This window comes from Eleutherodactylus coqui, chromosome 9 (genome assembly GCF_035609145.1).
Source record: "Eleutherodactylus coqui strain aEleCoq1 chromosome 9, aEleCoq1.hap1, whole genome shotgun sequence".
NCBI lineage: Eukaryota > Metazoa > Chordata > Amphibia > Anura > Eleutherodactylidae > Eleutherodactylus > Eleutherodactylus coqui.
Window position 1 is genome coordinate 13920252 of NC_089845.1, and position 14794 is coordinate 13935045.

Consider the following 14794-nt stretch of genomic DNA (forward strand, 5'->3'; position numbering starts at 1 on the left):
CCTTCCTGTGCAGATAGGGACACCGTATATCGGCCAGGCGTGAAAACCCGGCCGATATATGGTCGTCTGAATAAGCCCTTAGGGCTTATACAGAGAAATGCAAATCTCTCCCTTATACTTTCTGTACGTTCCACTACTAATTTTGGCAAACAAAATACTGTGAAAAATACTAGGAAAAATTTTTATATAAAATTTAGAGCTTTATTAACCCCCTAGTGACTAAGCCTGTTTGCCCCTTAATGACCAAGCCAAATTTTGGAAATCTGACATGTGTCACTTTAACATAGAATAACTCCATAAAGGCTTTGCATATCCAAGTGATTCTGACATTGTTTTTTCGCCACATATTGTACTTCATTTAGGTGGTAAAAATAGTCTGACAGAATTTGTGTATATTTAATAAAAGCGCCAAAATTGGGAATTTTTTTTTTTAATTGTCACTTTTTTCACATTTTCAATTGTAATATATCAAATATGTGCAAACATGCTGTATATTTGATAAGATATGTTTCCATCCGTTTACTTTATGTTCAAACGTTTTTTATTTGTATTTTTGCCAATATTACAAACATCATAACAAGGTGTAATAAGCCGTACCTTAATCTTCCGGGGTGAAGAAAGGAGCGGAGCCCGGGCCCATGTGTGTTATTGGGCGTTTGTTTTGCTCTTTCAAAGTCTGCCCGTGTCTATCCACGTCTTTAACCTCCTTGAAGTCCGGAAGGAAATCCACACCTGCCAAACTCCGTAGAATTTTTCCAGGGCTCCACTCTCGTCCGCCCCTAGCTCATCAAAGCACATAAGTTCATTAGGTTCTTCCACCCACATGGCCCTCGTCGGTGGGGTACTAGACCTCCACACTCTTGGTATAATTCTTTTGGCTGCTAAAATAAAGAAACGTAAAATGCTGTTTTTGATCCTTTTGATTGATCCCGGGAGGACTGAGAGAAAGGCCATCTCTATGGTTAATGTGACTTGAGGGGAGCAAATGGCATTATGTATCTCAATTACCTCTCTCCATAATGTGGCTATCGCCGGGCAGCTCCACCAGATGTGGGAAATATTACCTCTGTCCGCATTACATCTCCAGCATGTAGGTAGTGTAAGGGGGTATATTTTGTGTAGGGTCTCCGGGGTCCTTACCACCAGGACATAATCTTGAAATTAAGATCTTGTAATTTGCATGCTGATGATAATTTATGACACATGCTCCATGCCCTCTCCCAGTCCTCCTGTAGGAGGCTCTGTCCCAGTTCCCTCTCCCAGTTGGCCACGTAGGTAGGCATCTGGAACTCTGATCCCCGAGTCCGCAGCTCTCCGTAGATCACGGATATCATATGTCTCTGGGCACCCGTTGACATGCATCTCTGTTCGAAAGCCGTAAACAGGCTGGCAAGATTTACCTGAGGGACCAGGGACCCCACAAACCCCCTAAGCTGAAAGTATTGCAGCCACGCACTTGGTCGCGCATCTCTCACCCAAAATTTCCCACAGCGATTTCATTCCCGTGGGGTTCATCACGTCTCGGAGGCGCGGGGTTGGGCAGATCGGTATCCCCAGGACTGGAAGTCCCTGCATGGATGTCTTGAATTGTGGGTTAGCTATCAGTGGAGTAAGTGGGCCTGGCATCGTTATTAAGCCTGCGTTTGGCGCAAATTCTGCCCATGTACAAAGAAGTTGTTCCATAAATGGGGATATGTTAGGAATAGCTCTTATGTGTCTGGGTGGGATCCAGATTGCAACCGGTAGGGATCCTGGTACTAGCGCATGTTCTGCCTCCACCCAGAGCTTTGAGCTTTCTCTTTTGAGTAGGTCTAGCATGCAATTAGTGATGCTTGCTTTATGATAGAGGGCTAAGTCAGGTAGGCCCATCCCACCGCTACCCCTGGGTCTCGTGAGTAGGGAGTATCGCATGCGCGGTTTCCTACCTCTCCACACAAACGCTGTGACTATTGATCGTAATTTTTTTAGATAGGAGCTGGGTAATTTTATTGGAATCGTTTGACAAATGTACAGGAACTTGGGAAGGGAGTCCATTTTTAGGGCGTTAATTCTTCCCCCCAGGAGAGAAGTAGGGATTTCCAATTATTTAGGTCTCTCTCTAGGTTAGTGGTGAAATGGTAGGTAATTTAATTCGAATGCTCGTGAGGTGTCCACAGGTAACTGGATACCTAGATATTTTATTGCGGTATGTCTCCATTGATAGGGGAATTGATCTTCTAGTTGAGACACCTCGGTCTGCAGCAGTGAGACATTAAGCACTTCTGACTTTTGCGCATTGACCTTATAGTTACTTAGCTTCCGAAACCGCATGAACTCCTGATGTAACGCTGGAAGCCCAATGCGTGGGTTAGATAGGTAGAGTAGGAGATCATCTTCAAAAAGAGCCATCTTGTGCTCCATGCCTCCGTTACGATTATTCATTTTTTTGGCAATTGTGTCATGTTAAAAACAGCTTTTTTTTTGTACAGCACACATAGGAATGAAGCCTTGCCCCCTAAAATGGATCCCCTTGTTTTTCCCGGGTTGAGAAACATACCCATTGTGGCCCCAATCTACTTATAGAATACATGGCTAGGCATATAATGGAGGGAACATCCGCTGGATTTCAGGGCACAAGTGAATAAATTCCAGGCACACTGGTGTGAAAAGAAATTTGACTCCCTAAAAATCCCCATTTTTTGGCATTCCCTAAATCTTAGATAAAAGTAATCATGTAAACTGTGTGGTATTTCCGAAGACAGGGGTAATTACGGGGGCCTGGTTGGGATGGGCACATGGGGCAATAAAACCGGGTATCCCCCCCACCTGCCTTCCCCCTCCTCCTTCACCCATGCTTTTTGGGGGGCATTTCTTGACCTCAGCAGCGGGGATGGTGTGTAAAAAGTGGCGCCTGTGAGGCTTCGTAATCTTGCTGAGGTGCGGTGGTCTCACACAGAAGGCGCTCAACAAGCTGCTCCTAGAACTGTAGGAAGGCAAGCGTTCCCGGTAACTTCTTGTAAATTACGTATTACAGGTAGTAATAATCTTTATTTGTATAGCGCCAACTTATTCCGTAGCGCTTGCGGTAGCGATCTGAATAACGCCATATGTGGAATCTGCTTGCGGAGGCCTGCAGCGGTTCCCAGCTGTGAGCCCGGCCGTGGCCCTGCGTAGGGCCCATAACGTACTGTACATAACTGCGTACTCACACAGGCGGTCATGCACAGTACTCCTTTTCTTGTTTATATTTCCCCTGCCATTGCTTAGCAATGACGCGGATACCCACAGCCCGTAGACAATGTAGATGCGTATGGGCTGTGGATATATCCGCGACCATGGAGCACAATGGGCTGTGTTGCGCATATCCATGATAAAATAGAACATGATGCATTATTTTTTCTGCGAGTGGATTACGTAATTCTGACACGCTAATGTGAGCGGAATTGTGAAATCCAATGCGATTGATCTAAGTGTTACCGCAGATCAGACGCATGTGGAATCCACAATTTCTATCCAGTCATGTGAGACCGGCCTAATAGTAGATCGCTACCTTTTTATCACGTGACCGCGGACCGCTCAACAAGGCCACTGGTCACTGCCCTAGGCTCTCGGCGTCCGTTGGTTGCTGGAAGCAAAGAGATTTAAAATTTCCTGGGCTCCCCAGCTTCTGCGCATGTGTCTGGCATTTTGTTAGCGGGCGCATGCGCAGAAGCCATGTAAAATGATTGCGTCTGGGTTCAAATACGGAGACCTTCGTTAAGACGTTTCATCTCTTCTCACAGATCAAATCGGTGAGGGGAGATGAAACTTCCACTTTTTTTAAACTGCTACGTGATCACCGCTAGGTGATACAGACTGAACAGTATCCTACAAAACTATTGAATTGATGTTCTAACAGTATGTAGATATATTGAATGCTCAAAAAGACCTTTAAATGCTCCACAGCATGATATTAGGATGTTCTGTTAAAAATGACAGAGCTCTCAATCCAATTTTAAAATGCACAAATATTTAGAATGCTCGACACGTTTCTCCGGCCATATGGACAGAACATCAGGAGCTTAATGCACTAGCCAAGATTATTAGGCTATGAATGCCAAATAAGCAGATATAGACAACAGTCCTGATGGTGAACTCCAGGGTGCCAATGGAGATGATTGTCCCTGATAATATTTCAGTGTTCAAACAGGTGAGTCAGAGTAATCTCATCTCCAGGAATCTGACAGAGAGTAGATATTTGTAGGACATTGATTTCAAAATCATTTCAGGAGTAAGACTGGGGTTGTCCCCCGACCACTTCCCCACTCCCGGATCTATATGGTCCTGTTCCCACGTATCCCTTATTGCCCGGTACATTCTAGATATCATTCCCCTCACTCCCATAGATCTAGAGATCCATGTTCTGCCTATTTGCACCCAGTCGAGTTCCTGAAACTGTGGTACTAATTTCTGAAATATAATGTCTGGCCTGTAAATATGAAAACCATGGTATTGACAGTTCAGGATATTTTTGTTTCACTTCTTCGAGTGACAGGATACGTCTTTCTTTCCTGTGAAATAGTTTGTCTATTGAGCCAATTCCTTAAGCCCACCAGGAGAAACAAATATTGTGGGGATGATTGTCTTGAAAGTATGGGTTATTAATAAGTGATAGATATTGTGATATATGTGGGGAAGCATAGCTATCCCTACGTAGTCTGTCCCAGGCCGCTAGTATCAGAGGGTTATGTTTAACAGTTTCTGGTAGTTCCACGTACGGAAGGTGAAGGATATTTTGCAATTGTATTTGGCCTGACATTCTTTCTTCTAATGGGTTATTGGTAAAGTTTGATTGGGAATATATCCAACCCTGGATAACTCGGGCCTGCACTGCCAGGGTATCGTCCTGTAAATGTGGGAAGTTTATTTCCCCCGTTGACTCAGTGTTTTTGCAGTGTTTTAAGGGCAATGTGTGGTCTCTTTCCATCCCAGATAAAAGTTCTGTAGAGAAAATTGATTTTTTTATGTCTCTTAGTTTTAAAAATATAGGTAAGAATGTAGGATATACAGTAGGCGCGGAAATTCTGTCATTTTTAAAAGATTTGCCCTTCCCATAAAAGACAGTGTGAAATTTTTCCACAAATTTAAGGTGATTTCCAGTTGTTTTTTATATAGGGCTCAATGTTTGTTTTATATAATCTGGAAGGGCATCTTGTGACCTGTACTGCCAAATACTGTATAGAATGTGTTTCCCACTGAAAACGGTATGTTGTCCATAATGGTTTGGCTGTCCCTTAAGCAGCAGGGCCTCAGTTTTGTCTAAATTCAGGGTATAACCCAAAAGCATCCCCACCTTTTCAATCTTATGTAGCAAGGGTGTCAGTGTTTCTTTATGGTTGCTAACTACTAGGAGTATGTTGTCTGCAAATGCCTCCACTTTATTTTCCATATCAGCATATCGGATTCCTGTAACTGATGTGGTTTTTGTTAGATATCTAAGTAGCAGGTCTATGGATAGAGTAAAAAGCAATGGGGATAGGGGGCAGCCTTGCCTGGCTCCTCTAAATAGATCAATCGCCGGGGTGTTGACACCCTTAACCGTGAGGGTAGTGGTAGCATTTGTGTGTGTCACGTTTATATAGTTTGTGAAGATCTGTCCAAAAACGCATCACCCCAGTACTGCGCTCAAATATGGCCAAGCCATTTTGTCAAAGGCTTTTTCGGCGTCCAAGCTCAGAAGCATTGCCACTGGGCTATTGGGATTCTGCATAACAACTGTCGCCGCTATTACAGCACTAATGTTTTTTTAAATGCTTCTTCCATATGTGAAGCCTTTCTGGGATGGGTCGAGTATGGAAGGAAGAATATTCTGAAGCCTATCTACTAGTATCTTGGACAGAAACTTATAGTCACAGTTAAGTAAGGTTATCAGCCTATAGCAGTGGGGGTCAGTAGTGTCCTTGTTGGGCATGGGGAGTAAGTCTTCTACTTCCTTTCCGCGTGTGTGTGTATATATATATATATATATATATATATATATATATATATATATATATATAATTGTATTATACAGTTGGGTCAAGGTTGATACTAGATGTGATGTGAGTATTTTCTAGTATTCAACCGAGAATCCATCTGGTCCGGGTGACTTTTCCCCTCTGACGCCGCGATTATTTCCCATACCTCTTCCTCTTGTATGGTGGCCTCTAGTAATGATATTTGTTCGTCCGTAAGTTTAGGTAAGCCCACTGCTTTCAGGAAATCTTGTATATCTTGAGTGTTTGACTGTTCAGCTCTATAAAGATCCTCAAAGTAATCATATAGTATCTGGGCCACCCCCTCTTGGCTGGTTACCAAACTGCCCATATCAGAGTGTCTTAAGGCTAGGATTGGTTTATGTGGTTGTTGTTGTTTAGCTAGATTAGCTGATAGGCGCCCTGTTCTGGTACCCCATCTGTAAAATCTGTTTTTTGTTAGTTGAGTCTGCCGATGTGCTGGGCATGTTCAAATGTGTAAGAGGTGCTTCACTGTCTGGAATATCTGGTAGGAATGATCTCCCGGGCAGTCAATATGTTCCCTTTGCGCCTCCAGCAGGGAGGAGTGTAATGTCGTAAATTCCTCATGGAATTTCCTCCTGTCTGTGGGATATATAGCCTATAATATGTCCCTGCATTACTGCCTTTGAGGCTTGCCAAAACAATACTATATTGTCCTCATGTTCTCTGTTATCATCCGTGTAATTATTCCAGTGGAGTCTCAGATACCCTCTGAAATCCTCTGCTTCCAACATAAAAGAAGGCAAACGCCACAATCGCGATAGCCTCCTGGGAGGGACCAGTTGTAACTTCAATGTAACCAGTGCATGATCGGAATGAACAATTGGGTAGATTGTGAATTTGTGATATTGATTGATCAAAGCTTTTTAAACAACCCTGAGATTAATTGCAATATTTTAAAGAACTGACTATGTGGACCCTTGACCGAAAAATATAATAAAATATAACTTTTATTAAAGAAATAACTAAAAGGAAGAACATACACACATAAATCTAGATCCAGGAAAACCCATGGAACCGATAAAAATATATTGATACCACTGTCCATAAACAGTAATAGACCGGTCAGTCTGAGTATCGTTATGACTCAGCCATTTAGTGTATTCGGTCTCTTTGCAGAATCTGACAGGATTGTCAGAATCTATTGTATACACGTCAACCTAATCAGGAGATGAAAAAGTGACATAAGTCCGACAGTTGGATGTTACAGGACGTGACCTAGACTCCAGTGATCAGGTTCGGTGATGTATACGTCGTTCACATCGAGAAAATAAGCTATGCCGGACCACTAAAAATTGTAAGCGTAACCCAACGCGTTTCTCCCACAACGTGGGTTCATCAGGGGTTTCAATACGCAAAAAAATGGTACTTTACTGGTTTAATGACTCCCAGTCAGAAATCGGATAGTGGTACAAAAATAAAAAATTGATGAAGCCTCAAAATGTCCAGCACTGTCAAATAAATGACACACTGGATATAGAGGGATCAATCAGAGTAGAACTGTCATTTCCACTGGTGACGATTATATTACTAGATAGATTGTCGCCATATAAGATAAATGAACTGACAGGACTACGAGAACCCTACTACTACAATGGTAGAAATAAGAGTAGGGTACAGGTAAGAAAAATTTCTACCCTTTAAGCGAGAGAAAATTATAATTTCTCAGGGATAATAGTCCCGAGTACAGAAAGATAGAATAATTTTAGCCGTTAAGTCAAAGGGCATCCCGAGGGCAAAATTTTTGCAATCGGGTCCCTGGATAATCAGATGGCATATTCACAGCAGCCCAGACTAGCCGCCTTTTGGATAGCCATCTGATAAATTTTCGCTCTAGACCTACAAGGAAAATTCCTAAGACCTATAATAGTCCCTCAATAGAGTGGAAAGAGGATTCAAAGACCTATATTAGTCCCTCAATAAGGTGGTCACTAAGTCAGAGCCTTAATAAGCAAAAACTGAAATCAAACAAACAAAACGGCGGCATGTCAGCCCTGGTGGTGGACTGACAGCATACTGAACTCACAGCTCCCTGAGCTTTAAATAGGAATCCTGTAGCTCCACCTTTAATGGGGGAGTCTAGGCTGGTGGAAGAAGGCCCCCTGGAAGAGGAAATAGTTGTGGGAGAGGATGAACCCTAAAAGTTCCTGAACGAACTTATTATGTTCACGGTATTGAGAGCCCTTTTGATTCAGATAATATTCAGTGGCTCTCAAACCCAAATCATGGGGTATGGAGCTATAGAGGCTCTCAACATCCATAGACGCCAGGATTACATCTGAATCCAGATGAATACCTTCAATCTGGCGCAGCAAATCAGGGGTATCCTCAACATGTGATGGTAGAGAGGTAACAAATGGCCTAAGTATCTGGTCCACATACGTACTTGCATTTTGTCTGAGATTAGATACACCCGAAACAATCGGTCGCCCCTTGATGGGTGACAGTCCCTTGTGCACCTTTGGTAAGGTATAAAATGTAGCAACTCTTGGGTGCTTCGGCACAATATATTCAAATTCTTTGGGACTAATCAATTTCGATGACAATGCCTTCTCTGCGATAGATAATAATTCGCGAGAATATTTAATTGTCGGGTCAGATGCAAGTTTCTCATATGTGGCTGTATCATTCAACAGAGACATACAGATATTAACGTATTGGTCCCTGTTGAGGACTACCACGTTACCCCCCTTATCAGATGGTTTTATGACAATCCCACTGCAATCTTCCAGGGATTTCAATGCGCATATTTCTTCACGGGTCATATTACGGAAACCTCTGTAGTCATTGGGCTGGACATTTTTAATTTCCTTGAGGACAATCTTCTCAAAGGTGTCAAGAAGGGGACAGTGCAGGGAGGGGGGTTAGATGAATTTTTGTTTTTCAACTGTGTAAATGGACCCTTCCCAGGGACACTATTCATATTGTTCTCTAGTTGTTGGAGATCTCTCAGTATGGGCATATCAGATGGAGATAGTCCAAATTCAGCTGCTTGTTTCTTATCCAATTGGACAAAATATTTTTTCCATCTGAGGCGGCATATGAAGAGGGAGATGTCCTTCGTCCAGACGAACGGGTCAAATTGGTTCGTCGGGACGAAGGACAGCCCCCTCTCCAAAACGCCCACCTCCACAGGGGAAAGTTCCCTGTCTGAGAGATTAATCACTTGCAACTTATCGGGTGCAGGTTTTTCAGCTGTTATAGTCTGAGGATAGGCGTGAGTCAAACGACTCTTCTGTCTCGCAGAGGATAACGCGGCATAGGAGGACCTAAAAAAACTCTGGTCCACATTGGTATTGGGATGTCTAGTTTTGCCTCGACCTCTTTGTTGCGTCTTGTTTCTGCCTCTCCTTGAATATGTATTATACCTGCCTCGCGTTGGTTTGTCGTTATCTGAAGTTACAAGGTCGGAAGAACTCATATCGGTATCTGAGTATGGTCTATCAATGTTGTAAGCCCGATTTTCCCTAAAATCTATGAGATCGCGGTTAAACTGTCCATGCTTACGCTCTTTTATTTGGGAGGTATATTTTTCAACATTAGTCTGGAGAGCTTTCTCTTTAATAGAGAACTCTGGATCGGTGGAGAACTTCCTCACAGCCTCCAGGGATTCATCCAGACTTTGTTGGTTCTTAGTAAGAATCTGTTGTTCCTCATTGATAAGAAACTGTATCAGTCTCAATGAGGATTCCGTCGATTCTTTCTCCCATTGAGCCAAAAAGTCACTATTTCTCAGTCTCAAAGGAGGTAAAATCGGGTTACGTAGACCCCTCGGAACGATTTTGTTCTCGAGATATCTTTTAAGACCTTGAACTTCCCACCACTCCCTAATGCAATCCCGATATTGTCTTGTGAGTAATTTGAAGCAACCATGCATGTCAGTACTAGATGTGCTTGGGTGATATCCCTCTTGGGAGAATACGGCGTTAGCCTCAGATACCCAACTCTCAACATTAAGTTTATGAGATAAAAAGCCTGCCATAGCGAGAAAAGGCAATTTAACAGAGGCAGTGAAGTCCAACTAGTTTGGAAAGAACTGACTATGTGGACCCTTGACCGAAAAATATAATAAAATATAACTTTTATTAAAGAAATAGCTAAAAGGAAGAACATACACACATAAATCTAGATCCAGGAAAACCCATGGAACCGATAAAAATATATTGATACCACTGTCCATAAACAGTAATAGACCGGTCAGTCTGAGTATGGTTATGACTCAGCCATTTAGTGTATTCGGTCTCTTTGCAGAATCTGACAGGATTGTCAGAATCTATTGTATACATGTCAACCTAATCAGGAGATGAAAAAGTGACATAAGTCCGACAGTTGGATGTTACAGGACGTGACCTAGACTCCAGTGATCAGGTTCGGTGATGTATACGTCGTTCACATCGAGAAAATAAGCTATGCCGGACCACTAAAAATTGTAAGCGTAACCCAATGCGTTTCTCCCACAACGTGGGTTCATCAGGGGTTTCAATACGCAAAAAATGGTACTTTACTGGTTTAATGACTCCCAGTCAGAAATCGGATAGTGGTACAAAAATAAAAAATTGATGAAGCCTCAAAATGTCCAGCACTGTCAAATAAATGACACACTGGATATAGAGGGATCAATCAGAGTAGGACTGTCATTTCCACTGGTGACGATTATATTACTAGATAGATTGTCGCCATATAAGATAAATGAACTGACAGGACTACGAGAACCCTACTACTACAATGGTAGAAATAAGAGTAGGGTACAGGTAAGAAAAATTTCTACCCTTTAAGCGAGAGAAAATTATAATTTCTCAGGGATAATAGTCCCGAGTACAGAAAGATAGAATAATTTTAGCCGTTAAGTCAAAGGGTATCCCGAGGGCAAAATTTTTGCAATCGGGTCCCTGGATAATCAGATGGCATATTCACAGCAGCCCAGACTAGCCGCCTTTTGGATAGCCATCTGATAAATTTTCGCTCTAGACCTACAAGGAAAATTCCTAAGACCTATAATAGTCCCTCAATAGAGTGGAAAGAGGATTCAAAGACCTATATTAGTCCCTCAATAAGGTGGTCACTAAGTCAGAGCCTTAATAAGCAGAAACTGAAATCAAACAAACAAAACGGCGGCATGTCAGCCCTGGTGGTGGACTGACAGCATACTACCCAAAATCCTTCTGACTACAGAGGCTCCCGTGTCGTACGTACCAATAATTCTGGTCAGGTTGCTGTTATCCCTTTTACGTGATTGCAAAAGGTCACTTCGGTTCAAGCTAGCTGCATGGTCATAGGCCTCAGTGACTATCATCTCTGGATAGCCTCTTTGTAGAAACCTCGATGATAATTTGTTGCCTTCCGCAACATATTCATTTTCTGAGGAACAATTTCGGCGTATACGCATGAATTGGCCTTTTGGGATCCCTTTGCGCAGGGAATAGGGATGGTAACTGTCCCAGGTCAATAATGAGTTTGTTGCTGTAGCCTTACGAAATGTTGTAGTACTCAGAGTACCGTTTTCTTGTTTGGTAATTCTCAAATCGAGGAAGGTGATTGTGTGCTCATCACATTCAGCTGTGAATCATAGGTTGAGATTATTAATGTTTAATTTCTCAACGAATGTACCGAAGTTTTCTTTAGTGCCGGACCAGAAAATGAGAATGTCGTCTATGTACCTAGACCATAGAACGACATTGTTGGTAAACAGGAGGTTTTCCTCCGTGAAGACGTGCCTTTCCTCCCACCAGCCCAGGAGCAGATTAGCATACGAAGGGGCACAGGGTGTCCCCATCGCGGTGCCCCTGAGCTGGTGGAAGAAGGCCCCCTGGAAGAGGAAATAGTTGTGGGAGAGGATGAACCCTAAAAGATCCTGAACGAACTTATTATGATCACGGTATTGAGAGCCCTTTTGATTCAGATAATATTCAGTGGCTCTCAAACCCAAATCATGGGGTATGGAGCTATAGAGGCTCTCAACATCCATAGACGCCAGGATTACATCTGAATCCAGATGAATACCTTCAATCTGGCGCAGCAAATCAGGGGTATCCTCAACATGTGATGGTAGAGAGGTAACAAATGGCCTAAGTATCTGGTCCACATACGTACTTGCATTTTGGCTGAGATTAGATACACCCGAAACAATCGGTCGCCCCTTGATGGGTGACAGTCCCTTGTGCACCTTTGGTAAGGTATAAAATGTAGCAACTCTTGGGTGCTTCGGCACAATATATTCAAATTCTTTGGGACTAATCAATTTCGATGACAATGCCTTCTCTGCGATAGATAATAATTCGCGAGAATATTTAATTGTCGGGTCAGATGCAAGTTTCTCATATGTGACCGATTGTTTCGGGTGTATTTAATCTCAGCCAAAATGCAAGTACGTATGTGGACCAGATACTTAGGGGGTGGTGGGAAGTTCAAGGTCTTAAAAGATATCTCGAGAACAAAATCGTTCCGAGGGGTCTACGTAACCCGATTTTACCTCCTTTGAGACTGAGAAATAGTGACTTTTTGGCTCAATGGGAGAAAGAATCGACGGAATCCTCATTGAGACTGATACAGTTTCTTATCAATGAGGAACAACAGATTCTTACTAAGAACCAACAAAGTCTGGATGAATCCCTGGAGGCTGTGAGGAAGTTCTCCACCGATCCAGAGTTCTCTATTAAAGAGAAAGCTCTCCAGACTAATGTTGAAAAATATACCTCCCAAACAAAAGAGCGTAAGCATGGACAGTTTAACCGCGATCTCATAGATTTTAGGGAAAATCGGGCTTACAACATTGATAGACCATACTCAGATACCGATATGAGTTCTTCCGACCTTGTAACTTCAGATAACAACAACCCAACGCGAGGCAGGTATAATACATATTCAAGGAGAGGCAGAAACAAGACGCAACAAAGAGGTCGAGGCAAAACTAGACATCCCAATACCAATGTGGACCAGAGTTTTTTTAGGTCCTCCTATGCCGCGTTATCCTCTGCGAGACAGAAGAGTCGTTTGACTCACGCCTATCCTCAGACTATAACAGCTGAAAAACCTGCACCCGATAAGTTGCAAGTGATTAATCTCTCAGACAGGGAACTTTCCCCTGTGGAGGTGGGCGTTTTGGAGAGGGGGCTGTCCTTCGTCCCGACGAACCAATTTGACCCGTTCGTCTGGACGAAGGACATCTCCCTCTTCATACGCCGCCTCAGATGGAAAAAATATTTTGTCCAATTGGATAAGAAACAAGCAGCTGAATTTGGACTATCTCCATCTGATATGCCCATACTGAGAGATCTCCAACAACTAGAGAACAATATGAATAGTGTCCCTGGGAAGGGTCCATTTACACAGTTGAAAAACAAAAATTCATCTACCCCCCCCCCTCCCTGCACTGTCCCCTTCTTGACACCTTTGAGAAGATTGTCCTCAAGGAAATTAAAAATGTCCAGCCCAATGACTACAGAGGTTCCCGTAATATGACCCGTGAAGAAATATGCGCTTTGAAATCCCTGGAAGATTGCAGTGGGATTGTCATAAAACCATCTGACAAGGGGGGTAACGTGGTAGTCCTCAACAGGGACCAATACGTTAATATCTGTATGTCTCTGTTGAATGATACAGCCACATATGAGAAACTTGCATCTGACCCGACAATTAAATATTCTCGCGAATTATTATCTATCGCAGAGAAGGCATTGTCATCGAAATTGATTAGTCCCAAAGAATTTGAATATATTGTGCCGAAGCACCCAAGAGTTGCTACATTTTATACCTTACCAAAGGTGCACAAGGGACTGTCACCCATCAAGGGGCGACCGATTGTTTCGGGTGTATCTAATCTCAGCCAAAATGCAAGTACGTATGTGGACCAGATACTTAGGCCATTTGTTACCTCTCTACCATCACATGTTGAGGATACCCCTGATTTGCTGCGCCAGATTGAAGGTATTCATCTGGATTCAGATGTAATCCTGGCGTCTATGGATGTTGAGAGCCTCTATAGCTCCATACCCCATGATTTGGGTTTGAGAGCCACTGAATATTATCTGAATCAAAAGGGCTCTCAATACCGTGATCATAATAAGTTCGTTCAGGAACTTTTAGGGTTCATCCTCTCCCACAACTATTTCCTCTTCCAGGGGGCCTTCTTCCACCAGCTCAGGGGCACCGCGATGGGGACACCCTGTGCCCCTTCGTATGCTAATCTGCTCCTGGGCTGGTGGGAGGAAAGGCACGTCTTCACGGAGGAAAACCTCCTGTTTACCAACAATGTCGTTCTATGGTCTAGGTACATAGACGACATTCTCATTTTCTGGTCCGGCACTAAAGAAAACTTCGGTACATTCGTTGAGAAATTAAACATTAATAATCTCAACCTACGATTCACAGCTGAATGTGATGAGCACACAATCACCTTCCTCGATTTGAGAATTACCAAACAAGAAAACGGTACTCTGAGTACTACAACATTTCGTAAGGCTACAGCAACAAACTCATTATTGACCTGGGACAGTTACCATCCCTATTCCCTGCGCAAAGGGATCCCAAAAGGCCAATTCATGCGTATACGCTGAAATTGTTCCTCAGAAAATGAATATGTTGCGGAAGGCAACAAATTATCATCGAGGTTTCTACAAAGAGGCTATCCAGAGACGATAGTCACTGAGGCCTATGACCATGCAGCTAGCTTGAACCGAAGTGACCTTTTGCAATCACGTAAAAGGGATAACAGCAACCTGACCAGAATTATTGGTACGTACGACACGGGAGCCTCTGTAGTCAGAAGGATTTTGGGTAGTTTC

The 14794-nt window shown here is 43.0% G+C and overlaps 1 protein-coding gene across 1 annotated transcript in view; it reads left to right on the forward strand.

The window, feature by feature from the left end:
• Positions 1–14794, forward strand: part of LOC136578628 (leukocyte elastase inhibitor-like) — a 40060-nt gene that overhangs the window by 11905 nt on the left and 13361 nt on the right. The window lies entirely within an intron of this gene.